This window comes from Micromys minutus (genome assembly GCF_963924665.1).
Source record: "Micromys minutus genome assembly, chromosome: 33".
NCBI lineage: Eukaryota > Metazoa > Chordata > Mammalia > Rodentia > Muridae > Micromys > Micromys minutus.
The window spans coordinates 16,460,200-16,473,950 of NC_137968.1; positions in this window are offsets into that span (position 1 = coordinate 16,460,200).

Genomic DNA, 13,751 nt, shown 5'->3' on the forward strand with positions numbered 1-13,751 from the left:
AGAGCAGCACACTTCCTCCAGTAAGGCCACACCTCCTAACAGTGCCCTTCCCTGGGCCAAGTATATTCAAACCACCACACTCACCAATATCTGATTTGACTTAAAGCCCACTCTGAGAGTCAGAACCCTAGATGGGTCACTGCTTGGGTAGACAAGAACCAGAGATTGAATAACCCAGACAGCAGTGGCAAAACTAAACTCTACTGGTTAAAATAAACGTAAGGATAGCATGCTAATAATGTTAGTATGGCAGCCAAGAAACAGAGAGAGCAAACAAGATGGGGCTAGACCAAGGCAGTCTCTTCAAAGGCCAGCCCCCTTGCAACTCTCTTTTCCAATTTATTCCACCTTCTCTAGCTGTACCACCTCCCTCCCAATAGTCTTTCCCAGTGTGGAACCCATCAATAGACTGGATTACTATTTAGGCCAGTCTCCCCATGATCTAACCATCTCTTGTTATACCCTCAAAGACGCACCCGGAGCTCTCCGAAGTTTCCCTCAATATAGTCAAACTCACATCGTAACCATTACAAAAAGAACCGTGGGGAATTTCCTTAAATGGTCATCTGCTACCTTGCAGGTTACTCTGTAAAAAGTCATCACTGCCATGGTGCAAATGATGAGTTTGATGACTTCTACAAGTCTGCGTAGGCAAAATATACATTGGTGACATATATACCCTTGGCTGTATCATTATCCATGGGCTTATGGATATTGCTCCCTTTAACTATTAGTGGCGTGCTAATATATCAGGGCATCACTGAGATCATGTGCCTGGAGCCAGTAAAACACAAGCCTTAACCTCACTCCTCCTTTGAGGACTAAGTGTGGATGGATAATGGAACTATTTGCTTGATTACTATCCCCCCTTCCCCGCACAAACCTGTCATAACAATCACACTTACCTTGTAGGCATATTATGGGGGTTAAATAATTTCCTTGTGATTGACTTAGACTGTAGCCTGTCTGGTAAAAGCTAACTGCTAAATGACCAAGTCTCCTTGCCAAGACTGCATTCACGAGACCACATGCTTCTTGGATGGGCTGTCTGTCTGGTGCTTACCCGAAAAGCTCTGGCTCCCCACTAGACCTGTGGGGATGGATCTGGATTTGTTCTCCTCATCCATTTTCACGGCAGAGCTTTGGGGGCCTGCAGTACAACGACCCCAATGTTAAAGAGAAAGCACAGTGAGACCCTTTTCCTCCTACTGGGCTGCCACGTTCAGCCTTGATGTGAGGGCTTGTGCCTAGTCTTATTGCATATTGTTATTCTGTGTTCGGTTGATATCTCTTGGGGTGGGGGGTGTTCTCTTTTCTGCAGGAAAACAGAGGAGCAGTGAATCTAGGGGAAAGGGGGAGAGGGACAGCATTTGGAGTTGGGGGAAGGGGAGGTTATGGCCAGGATGTACTGTATGAGAGAAGAATTTTTTAAAAAGGATGGGTTTTGATGTTTTGTAGATGCTCAGTCCAGGGAGTGGCAGTATTAGATGTGGCTCAGTTGGATTAGGTGTGTCACTGTGGGTGTGGGCTTTTAAGACCCTCACCCTAGCTGCCTGGAAGTCAGTATTCTGCCAGCAGCTTTCAGATGAGGATGTAGAACTCTCAGCTCCTCCTGCAGCATGCCTGCCTGGATGCTGCCATGTTCCTGTCTTGATGACAATGGGCTGAACCTCTGAACCTGTAAGCCAGCCCCAATTAAATGTTCTTATGAGAGTTGCCGGGCTGGAGAGAGGGCTCAATGGTTAAGAGGTGTTCTTCCAGAGGTCCTGAGTTCAAATCCCAGAAGCTACATGGTGGCTCACAACCATCTGTAATGAAATCTGATTCTCTCTTCTGGTGTGTCTGAAGACAGCTACAGCGTAGTTATATGTAATAAATAAATAAATCTTAAAAAAAAAAAAAAAGAGTTGCCTTGGTCATGGTGTCTGTTCACAGTAGTAAAACCCTAACTAAGACAGGGCTCCTCAGATTCTATCACAACTCAGGGCTCCTAGGAACCCATCTCTCCCCTAGGAGCTACTAGGAATTAATAGTTTTTGGGAGAAAGGAACCATTTTCTTCAGTGATACAGCCTATATTCATGTTCATGTAAGGAACCCGAATCATCATACTGAGTCAGGAAACCAACAGAAGACATGAAAGTAAGGCAGGGAATTCTGTGGAGAAGGGTTCAGCAGAAGGAAATGTGGGATGGAGAGGGTAATGGGGGACTGAAGTGATGAAAATATATTCTGTATCTATGAAATTGCCAATGAATAATGAATTAACAAGTGCATAAAATATTGGATTAAGTTGGCATGAATTTTGTTGAGAATTTGTGCACCTATGGATAAAGGCATTTTTTGCCAAACTGCTTTCAATTTTTTCAATATTTTTCTCTATGACTTTAAATTTCTTTCTGCTTTTATCTTCACTGCTTCCTTTCCTACACTTGTCATGGGTTTAATACATTCTGATACTAGTATATTAAATAAATTTTACACTAAGGACATTGGTAGACCTCTATTCTTCAGGGCAAAGAGCATCTACATGCTTGTTTAACTGAATTTCACGTGGTTTTGGACTCCTAATTTTTTATTATGCATCTGAATTGAATGTGATATGGGGCTTCATTATTACATTTTCATACATGTGTATAGTGTAGTTTGATCATATTCATCCCCTAGTATAATCTTGTCCCTTTCTTCTTTCTAACTATCTCCTCTTCTACTTTTAGGTCTTTGTGTATGTTTCTTAGAAATATGGGTAAGGGCTTATTTAGATTAACATGGTTAACGAAACTAGTGGTTAACTAAATAAAATGCCCTCTTCCTTCAGCAACCATGAACTACTACTTTTTTTTTTTTTTTAATGCATAGCATGTGTTCTGTCACATTCTATTGCTTGTTGGAAAGAGACATTATAAAAAGGTATATTTTACAAACTTAACAGTAAAGGACTATTTTTACTACAAATGTCTATATGCTTTAGTCTAATGAAGGTGTGTCAAGCTATTAAGCGTGCCTTTCCTGTTTTTAAAATTTTATTTATTTATTTAATTTTTACACTTCAGATTTTATTCCCCTCCTGGTCTACCCTCCAACTGCTCCACATCCCATACTTCTTTCCTGTCCCCCCTCCCCTGTCTCCACGAGGATGTCCCCACTCACCCACCAGACCTGTAAACTCCCTGGGGTCCCTAGTCTCTTGAGGGTTAGGTACATCTTCTCTGACTGCATATGTGTTGGGGGACTCATATCAGCTGGTGTAAGCTGCCTGGTTGGTGATCCAGTGTCTGAGAGATCTCAGGGGTCCAGGTTAATTGAGACGGCTGGTCCTTCTACAGGGTTGCCCTCTTCTTCAGCTTTCTCCATCTTTTCCTTAATTAAACCACAGGGGTCAGCAGCTTGATTGGCTGGGTGTAAATATCTGCATCTGACTCTTTCAGCTGCTCTGTGGCTCTTTTTAAAGGCAGTCATGACAGGTTCCTTTTTGAGTGTTCTATAGCCTCAGTGTGTCAAGCTTTGGGGCCTCCCCTTGAGCTGGATCTCCTTTTGGGTGCTGGACCTTCATATCCTCAGGCTCTTCTCCATTTTTGCCCCCACAGTTCTTTCAGACAGGAACAATTATGAGTCAGAGTTTTGACTGTGGGATGACAACCCATCCCTCACTATATGCCCTGTCTTTATGCTGGAGGTGGGGTCTACAAGTTCCCACTCCCCACTGTAGGGCATTTCATGCACCCCCCCTCCTTTGAGTCCTGAGGGTCTCTTACCTCCCAGGTCTCTGGTACATTCTGGAGGGTCTTCCCAACCTCCTACCTCCTGAGGTTGCCTATTTCCATTCTTTCTGCTGGCCCTCAGGGATTCAGTCCTTTCCCCCCCACCCAATTTCAGACAGGAACTACTTCTTGATCCTCAGGAAAGGGTGTGGCCTAGTGAGGTTCTTCCCTAGCTATTACAAACTGACATAAATCCTCAGACATGGCTAGTACTTAAGGAGACCTTTCCCTCTAAGATTCGTATATTGTAATGGCTTATGTTTTCATTTTAACCAACTGAAATTGATTTGCAACTTCCCTTTTGACTTATCTGTTGAGCCACAGCTTATTTAAAACTTAGTTATTTGGTTCTGAATTTGTTTAGATGATTCCTAGTTTATATCCTTGGTGTTCACATATCATGGAGTTGATTCATTTCTAACTCTCACATTTTTTCACTTTTTCACTTTTGGTACAGGATATGGCAAATTTGGGTAAGTTTTCTATACATGTTTACAGATAATGTGCATCCTGCTGTTGTTGCTGATAGAGTTCTATAAATGCCATGTAGGTCAAGTTGATTGACAGTTTTGTTTAAGTTGGTCATATCCTTAGTGATTTTCTGTCTCCTTTTTCCTCACAGTTTTTATGAAAGAGAAAAAGGAATAAAATAAGGAACATACACAACCTAATTATGGCTTTGCCAGTTTGACTTTGTGATCTACTGGGCTTACTTCATGAATGATGAAATTCAGGCATTAAGGGTATGAATAGTTAAAATCCTATATTGTTGTGACAAGTTGAACCTTTTGTGATTATGAGCAGCAATTTCCCTTGTAATAGTTTTTTTTGTTCTCAAATCTCTGTGTCATATGAATACAGTCACTCTAGTTTTCCTTGGGTTATTATTTGGATAATCTACCCATGTCTATTCCTTTATGGTTAATCATTTGCATTCATATAGTAGAAAAAATGGAATTGCACGATATTTGACTTGCTGTGTTTCTGATGAAAGTAAAACAAATGTTTCCATCTTGTGTCTATTCTGCATAACAGATCTTTGTTCTTCAGTTCCTCTTTACTGTGCTTTCAAACAATTGACTGTACTGTAAAATTCATCCTGTTTATTGTATTGGGGGCCCTTTGTTCTTCTTTGTGGCTTTCAGCATATTTGAGAAAGTCTTCTCCATCATTTTCACAATTCCGCCTCCCCTTTGTTCAGGGATTAAACAGTCTCTTGGTGTTGAGTTTTATTTATTAAGCTGCCTGAATTTTCCAGAGAGCTGATTGTCTGTCCAACTTGTGTGAGCTTCTTTCTGTGTTTCTTTTTGGAAAGTTCTAATGGTATTATGTCTACAGCTTTTTCTTTTACTACAATATCTCATAATATATTAGCGTTACTCATTTTTCATTGTGACCACTATATTTTTCACTTCCAAGAGTTCAGTTTTGATCTTTCGCGGTTATACTACCACTTGGTCCAATCCTTGTCTTCTTTAACGTAAGGAAAAAGGTTGTGATCACCCACTACTGCTTGTCAGTAACTAATTCTGCTGTCAGTAGCATCCTGACTCACCATGTCTTAATTTTCCTTCTTTTTCAACAAGTGTGGATGCTTTCGGATTTGCTTCTGTGAACTGTACTGTGTCAGATGCTAACTGAGTCCATATCTCTGTGTTCTCAAGCTCACCTGCCTGTTTTTCTTTCTTTCCTTCCTCCTCCTCCCCTCTCTTGCTCTGCTCCCTGCATGGTAGGATTATAGGTCAGCAGCTCTATTCCTGGGTGAGGTTTGAATCAAAATGGCCCCCATAGGCTTACAGGGAGTGGCACAATTAGGAGGCGTGGCTTTGTTGGACTAGGTGTGTCCTTGTTGGAGGAAGTGTGTCACTAGGGGTGGGCTTTGAGGTTTCGAGTACTTAAGCCAGGCCCAGAGTCGCTCTCTCTCCTTGGTGCCTGATGATTCTGATATAAAGTTCTCAGGTACTTCTCCAGCACCATGACTGCCCGTGTACCATCATGTTTCTCACCGCGATGAAAATGAACTAAACCTCCTTAGTGTAAACCAGCTGCAATGAAATGTTTTCTCTTTGTAAGAGTTTATAAGACACCATGATCATGGTGTCTCTTTATGGAAATAGAACCCCTTAACGTATGTGGAAACACTTGGCTCCTTCAAGCCTGTCATTTCTTATTTAGATGCCAAACAAAATTTTCTTGTTCTTGTCTTCACTGCTAAGGCAGTAATCTCCTGAGGTCTTTATCTAACCTCCATGCGTTCTTAGACTTGGCACTCTGAGGGATCGAACACAAACTCTTTCCATCCCCGCGCAGTTACTTGGTGCTGAGCCACGGCTTCTCTGCGTGGGTCTTTCCCAGGCTCTCATACCTTACCTGTGGGAGCCAATCAGCACTCAGATGGAGAGTCAAGGGACACTGGCCATTTTTCAAATGCTGCAGTTCTTTCTCTACATTATCTTCTTCTTGAAGGTGATGCCAAACTTTAGTCACTTTGACTTGGTAGAAGTCATAGCTCCAGCTAACCAAATCAGTCGTGCTGTCAGGAGCCACGAAGGTGTCTCTGCTCTGTGCTGGAACTTGGGAACTTTCTGCAGTTGGTGAAGTGAGTTTGGGTCAAGATTGGATCCTCAGGGACACTGTCCCAAGGAAGGGACACACACAGATGTTCAGCATCTGAAAACCATCGAACCTTGTATTTCCTCTTCTTTTGGTTAGATGTAGAGTAAACCTGTGCTATGTCCTACACTTTGCTATAGAAAGGAAGATCTCTTAGAGATGTTTTAATTTTTCTTTTAACTGTTTTGAGTGTAACCGGTAATATATTTAAATGTTTTCATTTATTAGACTTTCCTGTATGTTTTTCTCCTGTTTCTATATCAGGCAGTTAGACCTTTTCTTTTCCATCTCTAAGTATTCTTTATGTGTTATAAAAATTGGCATCCTTTTTTTTTTTTAATAAATCCTTTCTTGTTTCTAATTCATACGTCTTCACTTTACTTAGAACCTGTACTAATCCCAGAGCTGGTTGGGGGGAAACAGTAAGAATGCCCACTGTGAAGTTTCTTACTAGTTTGTTAAATGCAGTATTATGTGTTTAAACAAGATTCATTTTATTTATAAATGTTTTGACCAATGATTAACACATTTTAAGCTTCCCAAGTTGAGGGATAAGATGAGCCACATTATTTAGACTTTTATTGATGGATTATTTGGAATGGGTCAGGGAGGTGAATGAAATGAATTAGTTTCTGTCCATCTCAGAATAGAGTTTCATTTTGAAGGACCCTAGGGGCTTTCGACAGCTTTACACACACCACCTCAGGTCAAGGCGAGGCCAAGTTCCATCCTCCATCCACAGTTCATGGGAGGAGCCGGAACATTCTTGAAAAACTGCAGAATGTTCTGACTGATAGTCACCTGACCCTCTGGTCCCAGATAGAGTTCAAATGCCTGTCATATGCTTGGTAGCCAATTGATTTAAAGGCCAATATGCTTTGTCACGCGCCCACGCTTCCCGCCGCTAGGAACAGGCGTGCAACAAACAAACAGCTTCTTCTGCGGAATAACCTTTATTGAACAGCACTTTGAGCAGGGGCTTCTTCAGCAGGAAACTTTTCTCTGGGCCGGGGACTCCCTACCGAATTCTACTGTCTAGTCGACCTCACACGCGCAGTCCCCCACGAGCGATCTCTCTGTCCAGTCTCTGTCCACGTGGGACCTCCCGCAATCTCTTTTACCGAGTCTCTCTCCACGTGGTGCCTCTCCGCCATCCCTCCACGTGGGGTCTCCCGCAATCTCTCCACTGTCTTCCTCTTCTCCTTCTCCTCACGTGGGGGAGAAAATGCACTGCTATACATGCCTAGGAGACTCGTGTTGCTACCTGATTGGTGCATCCTCCTGTAGCTCAATCACGTGCCCCAAGAGTGGGCTGTGACTCTGTGGTGCATGCGCATTAAGTCTCTTGGCTGGGCAACAGCTCTGTTTGCTGAGTTCTCGGCGGGAAGCCAGCACCATGTTTGGGGGCAGCACAAACGGCTCCCTACAATGCTTAGCCAATAAGACTAAATTATAACTTTGTTGATGTAACCTGTATCCCTCAAAAGTATAAAAACTGCTTGTAACAGCCTTTCAGGGCTGCCTCTCCTCTGGACGTAGGCCACCCCAGTGCACTGGACTAATAAACCTCTTGCATTTGCATCAATTCCCCATCTCTCGTCTCATTCATGGGAGGCTCAAATACATAAGAATCAATTTGGGTCTTACAATTTGAAGTCAGACTCTCAAGGGATCTCCATTCGTGAAGGCTCATCATTATCAACTCCTCATTGGAAAGCAGCGCTCTGTTACTACCCACACGGGCAGCTAACATGTGAGAGTCGGCAGGAGAGCCAATGACCTCATCACCTAGAAGAAAGCACGTTTCCATCTCATCCTCAGGGCACTGACAGGAGGCCGGTGTACAGTTTCCGTTGTTGGGTATTTACAATCACACATTAAAAATTATGGCTGGGATTAACGTAGTGCTAGACATTGGTAGTTAAATTCATTAATAAGGAGCATTATGCTTTAGAATAAATGTGTTTTAAATATTCGATCTTCAACAAAATTTGTTTTCTTTGTCATGTATTTTTTAACTTTGAATAGGCATGGTTTTGAGAATCAGTCTTTTCAGCGGCTAGTGTGATGAAATAGACTGGTTGGAGGCATCTTAAGAAGAGGCTTGGTAGCCATAAAGCACTTCCTCATTTCTAGTTCCCTCGCAGCTGGATGGCCGAGGGAATCTGACCTTCTGTACAGTTTCAGGCCCAGTGAACTGCAGGAACCCTGCAGTTATGACTTGGCGGCTTCCACTGGGAGCGGCTCAGTAGATTTGAAGGCAGATAGGCTTCTGCAAGGCTTCACTGCCTGTGGGCCAAAGTAGCACTCCCTTCCTGATAAGACTGGGCCAAGATGACTTTCCACACTAAGGAAACAGTTCCCCGTCTGACATTCCGGCTTGGGGCTACTTAATTTTATCAGTACCATCCCACTTCTGAGTTGGAACTCATTACATTCAGGGCACAAGGGCTGGGTCACCTCGCTGGCTCCTGCCTCTGCCCTCCAGATCCCTGGTTCTTCATCCACAATGTCTCCAGCTGGGGCAGGAGATGAAGTCAGGAGGCTGCTAGGCTCCAGTGTCCTGGCCTTGCCAACCCCTGCTGAGACAAGATATCAGTTTTCACTCTTGACAAAACAGAAGGGCACAAAATCAAACCCAAAGCAAAGGCCACTGGGAGCTGAAGTCTCTGATCATGTCATTCTTTGATACCAATACTCTCTGACCCAGAACTCTTTCTTTAAGATAAAGCCAATAACAAAACTTTTCTTTTATTCGGTTTGTGTTAGCTCGGAAATTTTTGCTGCACATGGTGCTATTTTCTGGTTTAACTTAGAAGAACCAGCATTTTATGGTGTCTGAAGTGCTTGTAGTTACTTAATTGTGAATGTGACAGTGGGCGCCAGGTTTTCTTGTCTGCATCTGACATAAGAATACCGAGGACCAGGAAGACAGCTCAGTGGGTGAAGGTGTACAGTGACAGTTAGGTTTCATTCTCAACTTGATAGGACTTAGAGTTGTCTGGGAAGAGAGTCTCAATGAGGAAGTGACTGGATTGGATTGGCTTGTGGGGAATCTTAATAAGTCAATAGATATGAGAAGACCCAGCCCACTGGGGTGACACATTCCCTAGTCAGGGATGTTCCAGAATTAGTCCCTAGGCAGGGTCATTCTGGAATTATATACAAGTTGTATAAAAGTCCTACTGAGCAGCAAACAAACAAGTAAGAATTGATTTATTTATTTCTCTCTGCTCTTGACTGTGGATGTGATATGACTAGATGTTTGAAGTTCCTATTATGATTTTCCCCCAGTGACAGATTGCAATCTGGAATTGTAAGTCAAATCAACCATCTTGTTCCTAAATTATACATGAACACACACACACACACACACACACACACACACACACACACAATGAATAATTTTTTTTTTTCCATAAGCTATCTTAGCTCAGAGAGTTTTGAGACATGAGCTGGGAGGTCTGGTATGCCTACCTCCAGAGGCGCTGCTATTTCTGCCTTCAGCTACAGGATGAGGTGCATGTCCTAACTCACTGAAGACACCTCACGCTAGTACTTGATTTTTGTGTGTTCCTCTTATAAGGTTCATACTTTCAGATAAAAGTCCTATGATTTCAGGATATTTGAAAATTTCAGGCTGTGGAGATAATTCGGTCAGTAAAATACTTTTAGTACTTGGGAGGAAGAGATAGGTAAACCCTGGGGCTTGCTGGCCAGCCAGTCTGACTTCCTGGGCAAATTCCAAGACAATGACAGAAACTGTCTCAAAGAAAATGAGGCAGACAGTACTCAAGAAGTCTCTCTCTCTCTCTCTCTCTCTCACACACACACACACACACACACACACACACACACGTACACACACACACACACCGATTATATATATATATATATATATACATATATATATATATAAACATACATATAAATACATACATATAAACAAATATTTAGAAGATCTTTTGGTACAAAGTCAGTTTAGTAAAGTAATACATTTCTCCCTTGGACATTATGACCTTCCAAGACCTAGGTTCTTGATGAGGCTCACAGTACCAATATTGGTCCTTCCAGGGAACAGGTCCCAAATCCACTTAGAGGATGGTTGGTTACCCTCATGACCATTGTATTACAATTACACAGATGAGGACCTCTTTGGTGAGTTGGTTTTATAATATGTAGCATGAATAGATGAGTAAGCCTAGTGGTCTCTTTTCTCTCCCGGTTGTCTGCATAGCAGCTTCCAGCATTTTGAAGGCTAACCACCAGAGGGGAACTTTCCAGCTCAGTTCCATTTGCCTTCTGTCTAGCAACCAAGGTGTAGGGTGTCTTCAGCAATGGGGTCTTATCATCTAGATCCGACAGACCTTGTGATTTTCCTGGAACTTGGAAAAGACTGAGTTTATGAGTCATCATAATATCACTTATCCTTAAACCTCGCTAGTAATCATTTCGGACAGTCTGGAAATGCATAGGTCTCTACGCTTTGCTATAACTCTAGTCACTGAGACTTCTCAGCATCACTGGTCATTTGAAAACATCCCTCTTTTATTCAGATCACTAAGGCACTGGTTCAATGCTTCTGAATCATCATTTGGGATGTCCTTTTGGGGGCTCAATCTCCACTTCCCAGTGAGCCTCTTTCAACAACCCTTTGTGAGGAAACCAGAGTAAGCCAGAAGGTGTCTGCTGCTGAGAGTCAGTCAGGTGGAAGCAACCCTTTTAGAGCTTGTGTGTGGAATCTCATGAATTCACTGTGCTGGCCCTCTGAAGCAAGGACAGAAAGTTCTAGATGGTCACAATGCTGATTCATCGTCCCTAACAAATTCATAAAATTGTATCTTGCTTCACACCAAAAAACCCTGTGCAATGCTCTGAATGTGTGCTCCGGAATCCATGAGTGGGAAAGGCCCAGTGTAACAGTGTTCAGGGGTGAAATCCAAAAGGAGAAGCGATGGCCAACATTCTCTGTCAACTGCATTTAGAATTACTGCGAGATGCAACTCTTGGCTTATGTTTGAGGGCATCTCCAAAGAGATTTAAGTGAGAAGAAAAAAGAAGAAGGAGAAGAAGAACAAGAACAGGAAAAAACAAAACAAACAAACAAACAAAAACACCAACCCTGAAGGTGGGTGGAACCATCTCATGGATTGGGGTCAAAGGTAAAAGGTAAAATAAAGTGGGCGGAGTATCAGCCGAGCTCTCACCACTCTGCTTGCTAACTATGGATGCTGTGTGATCAGCTGCCTGGCACTCCTGTTAGCAATGCCTTCCTGACATAGACTGTTTCCCAAACAACAAAATCAAACAATCCACCCCATCCCTTAGTGGCATTTTCCCACAACAAGGGGAAACAGGGAGTGCAGGAGGAATTGTGGTAATGAGAAGTGTACCCATGGATGGCTCTATCTGCTCCGAAACAGCTCCCACTTCTGAGTCTGCCCCTTGTGTCTTCACCATGTGAGGAAAGACTCAGATTTCTCATCTAGAGGACACAGCAACAAGGTGCCATCTTGGAACTGGAGGTGAAACTTGCCAGTGTCTCACTCTTGGATTTTGCAGCAAGCAGAAATATGGGAAATATAAATCAGCCCTTTGTAAATTACCCAGCTTCTGGTATTCTGTTACAGCAGCCCAAAGCGAAGGGAGACAGGAACTTGACAATCATTTGCATGGGAACTGCTGTCCCCACGCTGTCTCTAGTTTCTCCGCCTGGAACAAAAGTCCAGAGAGAGATGGACGGCAAATGTCAGGGCCCGAGAGAAGCTTTATGACATCTACGATTTTGTTTTCCCAATTCGGACTTAAGTTTCACAGCACGTTCTTAGTTCTTCTGAAAACTGCATTTTCCAAAACAAGATCCCGAGAACCAGATCCATGTCTTACAATGTCAGAACTGAGTTCTCAAGGATGGCCTCGGCAGGGTGACTGTGCCGAGTGCAGTGGGTCACAGACAGTACTTCTGCATACTACAGGGACATCCTAGGCCTGGTGGACGAAGAGAGCAACCTAGAGGCAGTATCATTACATTTTTTTTTGTTAGGTACCTGTCAGAGGATGACTTGTAGAAGTCATTTCTCTCCATCCTTCATGCAAGTTCTAGGGGGAGAACCAAGGCTCCATCAGGCTTGTACAGGACATGGCCTTTACCCACTGAGCTATCTCACCAGCCCACAGTTACTACTTAATATACGATGTTGATGTGTTTCCCCGGCCGATTTTAAACCTCAGTCCTCCCAAGTTCTGGGTTTACAGAGCTGCACCAACACATTTACTTTGGAGTTACTTTTCAAAGAAATTTCACACGCAACAAGGGCTACATATGAAATCCATATGATCTGAATGCTGGCTGGAAGAAGTCCAGAAGCACGACCAGACAGTCTTGCCTTCTATCTGGCCAGGGATTGTTGTCAACCACCTAAGTTGTGCTCATCCAAGATCCCCTTCTCTCTCAAGTGTAAGGCACGCAGATGCTAGTAAAGTTCCTGAAAATGGCCAAGTATAGCATTTTATTTGTTCTTTGGAGTTTAAAGCAGATTCAGGTAGGAAGAAAAGTGTTCTTTGAAAACAGAAACCTTGGGTGGTCTTGGCTAGTGAATAAAGGTCGGGTGACTGAGATACTTCGAGACAGTTACAATTTTTTATATATATATTGGAGAGAAAAATACTGCTTGAAGGTGATATCGGAACACAAGACAGGGAGCTAAAAAGGATTTCAGTTGACAGGGATCAGAATGCTGTTGTACAATTACTCTAGATTTCCCTCTACAAGATTATCCTTTGAGCAAAGGCCATACAAGACAGCTTGTGTGTGTGAGGATAAACCCGTATTAAGTGGAGTTTTGATGGAATACCAAAATTTGGGAGCATCAGGCTATGCTTTAATCAAGAAGTAATTCTTTCTACAATCCATTTTTCATTTTCATTTTCTTGTGCAGTGCAGTGTCTTGCTCATCACACTTTCTTCTTCTTCAGGATCATCTTGACTGTGTTTTCCCCCACAAAGAACGTCTGCTGACAGCTCCTGGAGGCCTGGTGCTGAGCTCTTATCCCTGCGGACAGTTCAGGTAATATAGTCTTAGAGTTTTGCCATCTTTCTCACAATTTTATCTACTGTCTCAGCTGCCAACAGCCCACCCCCCATTTATCTGTCTGCTTCCTCTCAGGCTGACGGTTCTGAGAGGCCATTTTTCATCTTGTCAGCTTCTTCATCCCAATGGCCCATTCATTTTCCTCAGCCTTGTTCCCTTCTTCCTTGCTCTCCCCTCATGACAGTCTGGCTTGAGGGACGTTTTAAAGTGTTCAAGAGTTGACTGAAGATGGTGGTTGGGCTAGAAGGCAAAGATGAGTTGATTTAACAGCAATGACAGGGCTTCAA